This window comes from Pinus tabuliformis, chromosome J, assembly GCF_031772625.1.
Source record: "Pinus tabuliformis cultivar Carrire ecotype Pingquan chromosome J, CPIR1, whole genome shotgun sequence".
Taxonomy (NCBI): domain Eukaryota; kingdom Viridiplantae; phylum Streptophyta; class Pinopsida; order Pinales; family Pinaceae; genus Pinus; species Pinus tabuliformis.
This window is the reverse complement of record NC_142295.1, coordinates 1,640,407,729-1,640,419,328: the sequence shown is the minus strand read 5'-3', so window position 1 is coordinate 1,640,419,328 and position 11,600 is coordinate 1,640,407,729.

The following is an 11,600-nucleotide window of genomic DNA, read 5'->3' as shown; positions in this document are numbered from 1 at the left end:
CCCAACCGTCAGGGCTATATAGGGAAGGATCCTAGCTCCTAATTAAAGATCTCATACCACAAGACACTGTGAATTTTCTCATATTATTCGAAGCTATTAAAGAAATATCTGTCTAATCCTAAAATATTATGGGAATTTACAACTAACTTAAAGATGCCCAACCCTCAGGGCTGTTGGAATTTTCTGATAAATTCCATAACAGACAGACAAAAAATTGCTCTGTTATTGCACTCTGTTTTTGCACAGAAAAACAGAAAATTGCTTGCTGGAAACGGTGTTTCAGCAACACAGTTTGGTGTTGCAGCAACTGAGTTTGGTGTTGTAGCAACTGAGTTTGGTGTTGCAGCAACGCAGAATAACACTCTGTTTTAACACAGAAAAATACTCTGTTTTTAACTCAGAAAACAGAAAAATTCGTTCTCTGGAAATGGTGTTGCAGCAACGCAGTTTTTCTTCAGTTGTTGTAACTTGTGTTGCAGCAACGCTGTTCGTGGTGTTGCAGCAACGTAAATTTTTGACGTCAAGTATTTTTTGAGTTACGGTGTAACAGCAACGGTGACGGTGTAACAACAACAGAAAAAATTAACTTGTATTCATCAAAATAAACTAACTGTTACAGATTTGTCTTCCTCATACTGAGGGAATTTCACAACTTCTATTACAAAATAGATTTACCAAGGAACGCTTCTGTTCCACACAAATAACATCTACCCTTTCTATCAGCAAACAACCAGAAAGCAAATTACATTCAAATTTCTGCACTGCTGTGCATTTCACTGTTCTAAAATTATTCTTCTTCCTCACGCTGCTGCGTGCTCTCCTCTGCTCTGTGTGATTCTTCAGCTGTTGCTGCTTCTCACCTCAAAACAGAACTGCTGTGTGATATTTATATGCTAAAACATATCTGATTAAAACAATAAAATATTACAAAATATCTTCTAATGTTTATCTCTGTATTTAATGCAGCAAGGCGGTGATGCTTCTATCAAAAACAAGTCGGCTGTCTGCTGGGGAAATCAATTGAAACTTTAATGCATATTCATGTGCAAAAATATCGGGCTTGACTTTGATGCACCGATCAGCCTGGAGTATTTACTGCAGATCAGATTCTTGTCCAGCTGTTCATTGTTGCAGTTGGAATTAAATTCCAACACTCCCCCTTAATTTCAACTGCTGCATACCCAGACATTTTCTGAAATGATCAAAACCTTTCTTTGCTAATGGTTTTGTCAAGATGTCAGCTAGTTGATCCTCTGTTCTGCAGTGCTGCGAAATAATCTCACCATTGTTAACCAATTCACGTATGAAGTGAAATTTGGTGTCTATGTGCTTTGTTCTTTTATGAAAAAACAGAGTTTTTAGACAATGCTATTGCTGAGCTATTGTCACAGTAAATGGTTGTGCCATTTTCTTGTTCATGACACAAATCTTTGAGAACTCTTCTCAGCCATACTGCTTGGCATGTTGCTGCTGTTGTTGCCACATACTCTGCCTCTGCTGTTGACAAAGCCACAACTGGTTGCTTCTTGGAAGCCCATGAGATGGCTCCCGATCCCATATGAAACACATATCCCGATGTGCTTTTCCTATCATCAACACTTCCAGCCCAATCACTGTCAGTGTAACCTGTCAACATGAAACTTTCAGAAGAGGAGTATAAAATACCAAACCCCTTCGTTCCATTCACATACCTTAGAATCCTCTTGGCTGCCTGCCAATGAGTCTCTTTCGGTCTTTCCATAAATCTGGAAATTAAACTCACAACGTGCATAATGTCCGGCCTAGTTGCAGTCAAGTACATAAGGCTGCCAACTATGCTCTTGTACAATTTTGGATCAAAATATTTGCTGCTGTCTTCTTTGGTTAATTTCAGCCCCACAACAGTTGGAGTCACAGCAGCCTTGTTGTTCTGCATGTTAAATCTCTTCAACACAGCTTCTACATATTTATCTTGAGAAATGAAAACACCATTTTCACTTTGGTCTACTTCAATTCCAAGAAAATATCTTAAGAAGCCCAAGTCAGTCATTTCAAATTCACTTTTCATGACTACTTTAAAATCAACAATGAGAGAAGCATCATTGCTAGTAAAAATCAAATCATCTACATATAAAACAACAATAATAATCTTACCGTCATTCTGTTTTATGTAGAGTGTGGGTTCACCATCACACTTATCAAACCCATTCTAAATCAGATAAGCATCAATTCTGCTATACCATGCTCTTGGAGCTTGCTTCAGCCCATAAAGAGCCTTCTTCAGTTTACAAACTTTATGCTCTTGGCCTTCAACTTCATAGCCCGGAGGTTGATCAACATAAACCTCTTCTTTCAACACTCCATTCAGGAATGCAGATTTAACATCCATCTGATAAATCTTCCATTTGTGTTGTGCTGCAATAGACAACACTGTTCTCACTGTTTCCATCCTTGCTACTGGTGCAAAGGTTTCATCATAATCTTTTCCTTGTTGCTACTTGTAGCCTTTCACAACTAGTCTTGCTTTGTGCCTGTCAATCTTACCTTCAGCATTGCTTTTGGTCTTATAGACCCACTTAACTCCAATGGCATCCTTGCCTTCAGGGAGGTCCACTAACTCCCATGTTTTACTCTTCTCAATTGCACCAATTTCTTCATTCATTGCTTCAATCCATTTATCTTCATTTACAGCATCTTCAAAATGGATTGGGTCATCAATATGACAATACAAAGCGAATAATGAATTCAGACCGGTATTGTTACTTACCTCTCCTTGTTCATAAATCTCATTCAGATTTCTGAATCTTGGTCTTCTTGGTGTGCTTGGAGTTCCATCCGAACTTGAGGGTATTTCTGATCCCTGTGGTGTTTCAGCAGTAGGTGTTTGTGGTGTAACAACATCTGTTCTTCCTTGACTTCTCAAGGTTGTTCAGATTCCAGCTTGTGGTGTGGTTTGTTGTACTTGTTGTGGTGTAAGAGGAGCCACCAAGGAAGGATTATTTGCTGCTGTCCCTTCCTCTTGTTCTTCATGAGACACTATTGTCTTTACATTCACTGTTTTTTTCAAGCTTCCATCCCAAGCTTCATCTTCAATGAATTGCACATCTCTGCTTACTATTAATTTCTTGGTGGATGGATTATAGAGTTTGTATGCTTTTGACTCATCACAATAGCCAATAAAGACACACTTCTCCCCCTTACTATCAAGCTTTTTCCTTAGCTAATCCGGTACATGTGCATATGCAACACAACCGAATACTCTCATGTGAGTGACAGTTTGCTTTTGACCACTCCATGCCTCTTCTGGTATTCTGTTCATGACAACTTTAGTTGGGCATCTATTCAAGATGTAAACTGCGCAAGTAACAGCTTCTGCCCAATACTCATACGGCAAATGTTTTGCCTTCAGCATACTTCTGACCATGTCAAGAATGGTCCTATTCTTTCTTTCAGCAACACCGTTTTGCTGAGGTGTATACCTTGCGGTAAATTGCTTTTGTATGCCATTCTCTCTGCAAAAACGCAGAAAGTCTTGGGAGATGTACTCTCCTCCTCTATCTGTTCTGAGCACTTTGATATAATGCCCACTCTGCTTTTCAACAAGAGTTTTGAAGTGGCGGAATTTCTCAAACACTTCACTCTTCTGTTTCAGCATATACACCCATGTCTTTCTGGTGTAATCATCAATAAAAGTTAAAACATATTTATTTCCAGCAAATTATGGTATTTGCATCGGTCCGCACACATCAGAATGAACAATTTCCAAGGGTGCTTTTGCCCTTATACTCTTTCCTGCTGGAAAGCTTTCCTTGTGTTGCTTGCCCAAGATGCAGCCTTCACAAAGGCTGTTTGGTTTCTCAATCAACGGCAATCCCTTTACCATGCCCTTTCTGTGTAACAGATTCAGGCCTCCGAAATTGAGATGTCCAAATCTCAAATGCCACAACCAATTCACATCTTTCACCTGTTCCTGAAAGACTTCTTGTGTTACAGCCGCAATAGTTCTGCCTTCCTTCAAATCTACCCTGAGTTTGAGAGGAAACATTCTATTGCTGGTCATTTGCACCTGTGCAATGATCTTCTTACTTGGAGGTATGTCTCTGATAGTACACAAATCATCTTTGAAGAACACATTGTAACCTTTGTTTATGAGCTGTCCAATGCTCAAAAGATTACATTTCAGACCAGGTACATAGTATACCTCTGGCACAATCATCTGTTCTCCATTTTTTGCTCGAATACTGACTCTGCCCTTACCCTTGACAGATATCTTATCATCTGTCCCTGTTGTTACCTCAGATTTCACATTTTCATCCAGATTGGCAAACATTGCAATATTTCCAGTCATGTGATTACTACAACCTCAGTCTAAAACCAAAAATCTTCTTGTTTGTCTTGCGCTATGTTACATGTTAACAACACGTTCTTTGGGTTCTTATCTTCTTCATTTGCAAAATTAGCATTCTGTCTATTATTCATGTCATTTTGTTTTTTCTTGCATTCATTGGTGTAGTGCCCAAATTTTTTACAATAATGACATTGGACTTGGGATTTGTCATACCTTTGTCCATGAGCTTGCTGTTTGCTTGAACCTTCAGCTTGGTTCTGATTGCAGCTCCTTTCGCTTGTGCTAGCAGGGTAATTTCTGCCTCTGTTTTGGCTTCTACCACGACCTCTGTTATTTGCTCTGCCTCGACCTCTTCTTTGGCCAAAAGACATCTGAGTCTTGAATGCTTGCTCAAAAGAGGAATCTGTTCCTCTACTCAGTCTGTGTTCATGAGACAACAGAGAAGCACTCAGCTCATCTACCGTGAACTGTGAGAAATCTTTTGTTTCTTCTATTGCCACCACAATAGATTCAAACCTTGAGGGTAAACATCTCAAGATTTTCTCTACAATCCTTTTATCTTCAAGAATCTCACCATGAGATCTTATCTGGGTTATCAAGCCAATAACCTGAGTGAAGAATGAATCTATTGTATCAGATTCCTTCATGCTGAGATTTTCAAAGTCTCTCCTCAACATCTGCAACTTTGCAGTCTTCACCTTCTCCATGCCTTGATAGGCAGTTTGGAGAATATCCCATGCCTCTTTGGATTTTGTTGCTGCAGCAATCCGCGGAAAAACACTTTCATGTACTGATTGGAAGAGGAAAAAGAGGGCTTTGGCATCCTTCTTTCTGTCACCCTTCAACTGGTCTCTTTCTGCTACTGTCAAAGCAGCCAGTGCTGTTGCATCTGCAGGTTCAGCATAACCTGTTTCAACCAGCTCCCATATTCCTTGAGAAGCAAACAATGCTTTCATTGTTATGGACCAATAACTATAATTTTTCCCATTAAACTGTGGCAGTTGGGGATTTGTCAAACCTGTTCCAGCATCTGCCATCTTAACCTGTATTGGTAAAGAAAAGATACTGGCTGTATTTTGAAAATAAGCAAAAACTTTCTCTGCTGGAAAAATCTGCTCAACAAACTTCTTACAACTCCTACAGTGAAAAACAATCTCTGTTTTGACTCACTGAGTGCCTAGACTAGCTCTGATACCATGTTGAAATTTTCTGATAAATTCCATAACAGACAGACAAAAATTTCTCTGTTATTGCACTCTGTTTTTGCACAGAAAAACAAAAAATTGCTTGTTGGAAACGGTGTTTCAGCAACACAGTTTGGTGTTGCAGCAACTGAGTTTGGTGTTGCAGCAACTAAGTTTGGTGTTGCAGCAACGCAGAATAACACTCTGTTTTAACACAGAAAAATACTCTGTTTTTAACTCAGAAAAGAGAAAAATTCGTTCTCTGGAAATGGTGTTGCAGCAACGCAGTTTTTCTTCAGTTGTTGTAACTTGTGTTGCAGCAACGCAGTTTTTCTTCAGTTGTTGTAACTTGTGTTGCAGCAACGCTGTTCGTGGTGTTGCAGCAACGTAAATTTTTGACGTCAAGTATTTTTTGAGTTACGGTGTAACAGCAACGGTGACAGTGTAACAGCAACAGAAAAAATTAACTTGTATTCATCAAAATAAACTAACTCTTACAGATTTGTCTTCCTCATACTGAGGGAATTTCACAACTTCTATTACAAAATAGATTTACCAAGGAACGCTTCTGTTCCACACAAATAACATCTACCCTTTCTATCAGCAAACAACCAGAAAGCAAATTACATTCAAATTTCTGCACTGCTGTGCATTTCAGTGTTCTGAAATTATTCTTCTTCCTCACGCTGCTGCGTGCTCTCCTCTGCTCTGTGTGATTCTTCAGCTGCTGTTGCTTCTCACCTCAAAACAGAACTGCTGTGTGATATTTATATGCTAAAACATATCTGATTAAAACAATAAAATATTACAAAATATCTTCTAATATTTATCTCTATATTTAATGCAGCAAGGCGGTGATGCTTCTATCAAAAACAAGTCGGCTGTCTACTGGGGAAATCAATTGAAACTTTAATGCATATTAATGTGCAAAAATATCGGGCTTGACTTTGATGCACCGATCAGCCTGGAGTATTTACTGCAGATCAGATTCTTTTCCAGCTGTTCATTGTTGCAGTTGGAATTAAATTCCAACAAGGGCTATATATAGAGGGAAGGATCCTAGCTCCTAATTAAAGATACGAGAAATTATTATTGCAATTTGGATGTTTGTGTATGGTGAAGACTCTATGATGAATGAACGAAATGGAGAGTATGGTCTGGAAATAGCCTGCCGGTACTCCTGCTGCGACATACGATATTTATAGCATCCTCTTCATTCTGGTGATCAGTATTTACAGAAAGGGAGGCAAAATTCCAAAGAGTGAGTTGAAATCAGAAGCAGGAAGATCGTTAAAGAATACTTGGCACTGGGGAACAGTTACGGGATTTGGCTTTGAGAGTCTTTGTTATATTTTCAACGACGAAGAGAGCATTGGGTCCAGAAGAACAACCAATGTCTGCAATGCAAAATGTCTTGCATTCTACCGTTAAGTTTAGGGATAAAATTGCTTCCTCCAACATAGACTGCACAATTTGTAATACGCTCTTCTGCAGTATTGCACAGTGAGACAAAGTATATTAAAAATTAAATGAAATATTGTATAGTTAATGGAGATGAAAAAGAGAAAATGATCGATCGACCAAAATTCAGACCCTGGACGAGAGCGGAATTTTGAGCATAGCTGGATTCTCCAAGGCCAGCGTTCATATGAAAATATTTCTCCATCTTCAGGTCGATCCCCATTCTTGTTGCAATCACAGAGAAAGCAGGAGACCGATAGATAAACTAGAGTGTTAATGTTAAGGGCATCAGATAACTACTCGGGCCTGGAATTCAGGCTTTGATTGCAGAGCATTGACTGAATTGAAAGTTCTTATTTTCCAAAAGTATTGTCCATTCAAATTAGAATTGGTAGATCCATACGCATGTGGGTTATTGGGGCACCTTTGAAATTTGATATATATCTCAACTTTCAAGCGGCCCAGGTGGACTTTTTTTTATATGCGAGAGAATCCCATACTCCAACTTTCTTATGTAAATGATATATTTTCGCTTGGGAATATTATATGTATGGGTGTTTTTAAGTTCGAATTTGGTGAAATAAATTTTAAATTATTTAAAATGTATTTTATTTTAGTGTTTAATATTTTAAAATTTTCAAAATGTAAATTTTTGCACTTTATAATGATAAGATAAAATATTTTCTGAAAATCACATTTCAATTTTTTATGCTAACACATTTCAAACTGCTAAATAAATTCATCATTAAAATTTGGAAAAAAAAACTGATAATTTGCAAAACAATTAAAAAATAATAAATAAATTAAATAATTAATAAAAATTTTAAAACTAACCTAAAAACTTCATATATATATATATATATATATATATATATATATATATATATAATTTTAAATTAATATTATTACTTCTATTTCATATTATTATTTTAATATAATAATCATGATTCTAATAAAAAAATAAAGTAATAGGAAATTACTAAATTAATTCTTAATAAGTTAAAGTTTTCTAAAATTTTTAGACATTTAAATGGTAAAGAAAAGGGTGTGTATTTTGTAAAGTTTTGTAATCAAAAGGAGCAAGCACAAAATCACTTAATGCTTCCAAGAGTGTATTTCGATTGTGCTGCTCAAAATGGCTCATGTGTTGTGGCATTCACATTATTATGAATGAAAATGATCAATATCTCATTGCCTGGAATGGAGGAAAGGGCATGGATAGTAAAGCCAAGGCGATGGCCTTTGCAGGGCTTTTATCCATTTGTCTTTTCTTTAACATTCATTTTGTGTCAATTTTTGGAGATTCAAAAGTCATGGTTGATTTTGTAGCAGGAAAGAGCCATATCGGCAGCCATCACCTTACAAGTTGGTTGAACAGAATCATATTCCTTTGGAGCAAATTGGAAGGATGCTCCATCCAGCACATTTTCAGATCACAGAATCACCAAGAAGATATCTTATCAAAGGAAGGTCTCCTTTTGAAACAAGGCATATGGTCATGAAGGTAAAATCTCGCGAGGAAATTTTCTCTATCCATGACTTTTCCTTGCCAGACTCTTAATTTCAAATCTTTTTATTTTTAGTTTATGCAACTACCTTTAGTATATTTGGTCTTTTCTTCCCTCCAGCTCTAATTATGGCTGAATGCAAATTTGGGATCTCTTGAACAAGTTTCTGAATTCTGTTTCTCTCTTTGGAGAGATCTTTATGCTCATATTTTAGCAATGTATTTGGTTATCCTGCTTTTTTGACAAGAAAAGAGTCAGCGATTCAAATTTGTTAAAGTTTTGTTTTATCAAATTCTAAATAAATTGACTTTTTTTAACCCAAAAACACTTCCAAATATATAACAAATAAAATAGGATTTATAAGCCTTTGCTACCCTTTCCTTTGTGACCTTGTTAGTTAATTTAGTAGTGCTCAATAATGAGCTTGTGATATTAACAATAGCGTGTTATTTTTATTTTTAATTAATTGTAATTATACAAAATCTCATCATAAAGTCATTAGTAAAATATTTTTTAAACAAAAAAATAATAAATTTTTATGTTTGGTAATATGAATAGATTTTTATGTTTGTGGAAAAAACTGTGAAATTTTTTTGAAACCGATGTTTCGGACTAGCTTAGTGAATCCATCATCAGGGCAATGTGATTTGTATTTTGAGAAGAGAGAGCGTGAAAGTTATGGAGCTATTAATAGTTAAATTATAATGTTTTTGTTATTTTTGATGTTTTTTAAAGCTTTGGATTCTTCTTTGGATATGTTGCTAGGAGGAGGTCTGGCATTTCTGAGAATTCTAGCAACGTCTTGTCTTATTTCTTCTGCAACATTTTGATCTGTGTTGTTGATAATGACTTCAATGTTGCTTATGATATCATTTATAGGAATTTTGGCTGGAGATAAAGTGAAATTGATAGTGTTCACTATGGGTCTCAATGGAACTCCAGTTTTATGGATTTTAGGCACACCATATATTCTAGGGATGATGGCATTATCAGGTATTAACCTGTTCTTAATAGTAGAATCAAGAGAGGAGTTTTTAATTTTGTTATTCACTTGGCAAAGGAAAGATAAAGCAAAATTGATGTAAGAGGGAGTGTTACTGGATAAAGGTCTAAGTTTGTTTGCAAGGAATTTTGCTAACTAGTAAGTGGGTGATCCTATAGTGTTCACTATGGGTCTCAATGGAACTCCAGTTTTATGGATTTTAGGCACAGCATATATTCTAGGGATGATGGCATTATTAGGTATTAACCTATTCTTAATAGTAGAATCAAGAGAGGAGTTTTTAATTTTGTTACTCACTTGGCGAAGGATAGATAAAGCGAAATTGATGTAAGAGGGAGTGTTACCAGATAAAGGTCTAAGTTTGTTTGCAAGGTATTTTGCTAACTAGTAACTGGGTGATCCTATAATGTTCACTATGGGTCTCAATGGAACTCCAGTTTTATGGATTTTAGGCACACCATATATTCTAGGGATGATGGCATTATTAGGTATTAACCTGTTCTTAATAGTAGAATCAAGAGAGGAGTTTTTAATTTTGTTACTCACTTGGCGAATGATAGATAAAGCGAAATTGATGTAAGAGGGAGTGTTACCGGATAAAGGTCTAAGTTTGTTTGCAAGGTATTTTGCTAACCAATAAGTGGGTGATCCTATGGTGTTCACTATGGGTCTCAATAGAACTCCAGTTTTATGGATTTTAGGCACACCATATATTATAGGGATGATGACATTATTAGGTATTAACCTGTTCTTAATAGTAGAATCAAGAGAGGAGTTTTTAATTTTGTTACTCACTTGGCGAAGGATAGATAAAGCGAAATTGATGTAAGAGGGAGTGTTACGGGATAAAGGTCTAAGTTTGTTTGCAAGGTATTTTGCTAACCAGTATGTGGGTGATCCTATAGTGTTCACTATGGGTCTCAATGGAACTCCAGTGTTATGGATTTTAGGCACACCATATATTCTAGGAAGGGACATAATGAACAATGCTCTAAATTTTGAGAAGATGAAAATTTCCAGAGCTAGAAACTTATCTAATCTCATATTTCTAAAACAATGTAGAGACGAAAACCTCACTCCAAATTTCGAAAACATCAAGAATAACAAAAACATTATAATTTAACTATTAATAGCTCCATAACTTTCACGCTCTCTCTTCTCAAAATACAAATCACATTGCCCTGATGATGGACTCACTAAGCTAGTCTGAAACATTGGTTTCAAAAACTGTTCATAGGTTTTTCCACAAACATAAAATTCTACCAACCTGCATGGACTCTCTCTTTAACACCATTAAGTCCAACCATGGAAGGGACATAATGAACAATGCTCTAAATTTTGAGAAGATGAGAATTTCCAGAGCTAGAAACTAATCTAATCTCATATTTCTAAAACAATGTAGAGACGAAAACCTCACTCCAAATTTCGAAAACATCAAAAATAACAAAAACATTATAATTTAACTATTAATAGCTCCATAACTTTCATGCTCTCTCTTCTCAAGATACAAATCACATTGCCCTGATGATGGGCTCACTAAGCTAGTCTGAAACGCCGGTTTCAAAAACTGTTCACAAGTTTTTCCACAAACATAAAATTCTACCAACGTGTATGGACTCTCTCTTTAACACAATATGAATAGATTTTGGTTAATATTAAAAAATAATAAAATAATATTAAAAATAAATGATTAATTTAAGGATATATATTTTTTGGTGTAGTTTATCTTTTTATGATATTTTTTCTGGTTAATTTTAATTAAAGTAACAAAGATTTTTAAAAACTTGAGTTTAAATTGTTTAATTTACATAATTTGAGTGTCCCAAAAGTTTTTTAAGGTGCTCAATCTATTTATGAATTCAAAAATGTATTTTAAACAATAAAAATTCTTGAAATTATATTTAAAAAAAATCCAATAAAAATAAATAAATTATCTATAAATTAAACTATACCATTTTTTTAACTTTTTAAACTATCAAATAAGTATTGAAATCAAAATTACACATGAGAAACAAACAGACGGAAGAGACAAACCCCAGGGAATCGTGATTGACCTTTGTCATGCTTGGGTATACATGCCCATATGACGAGAAATGAATTGGCATAATGAGATATTA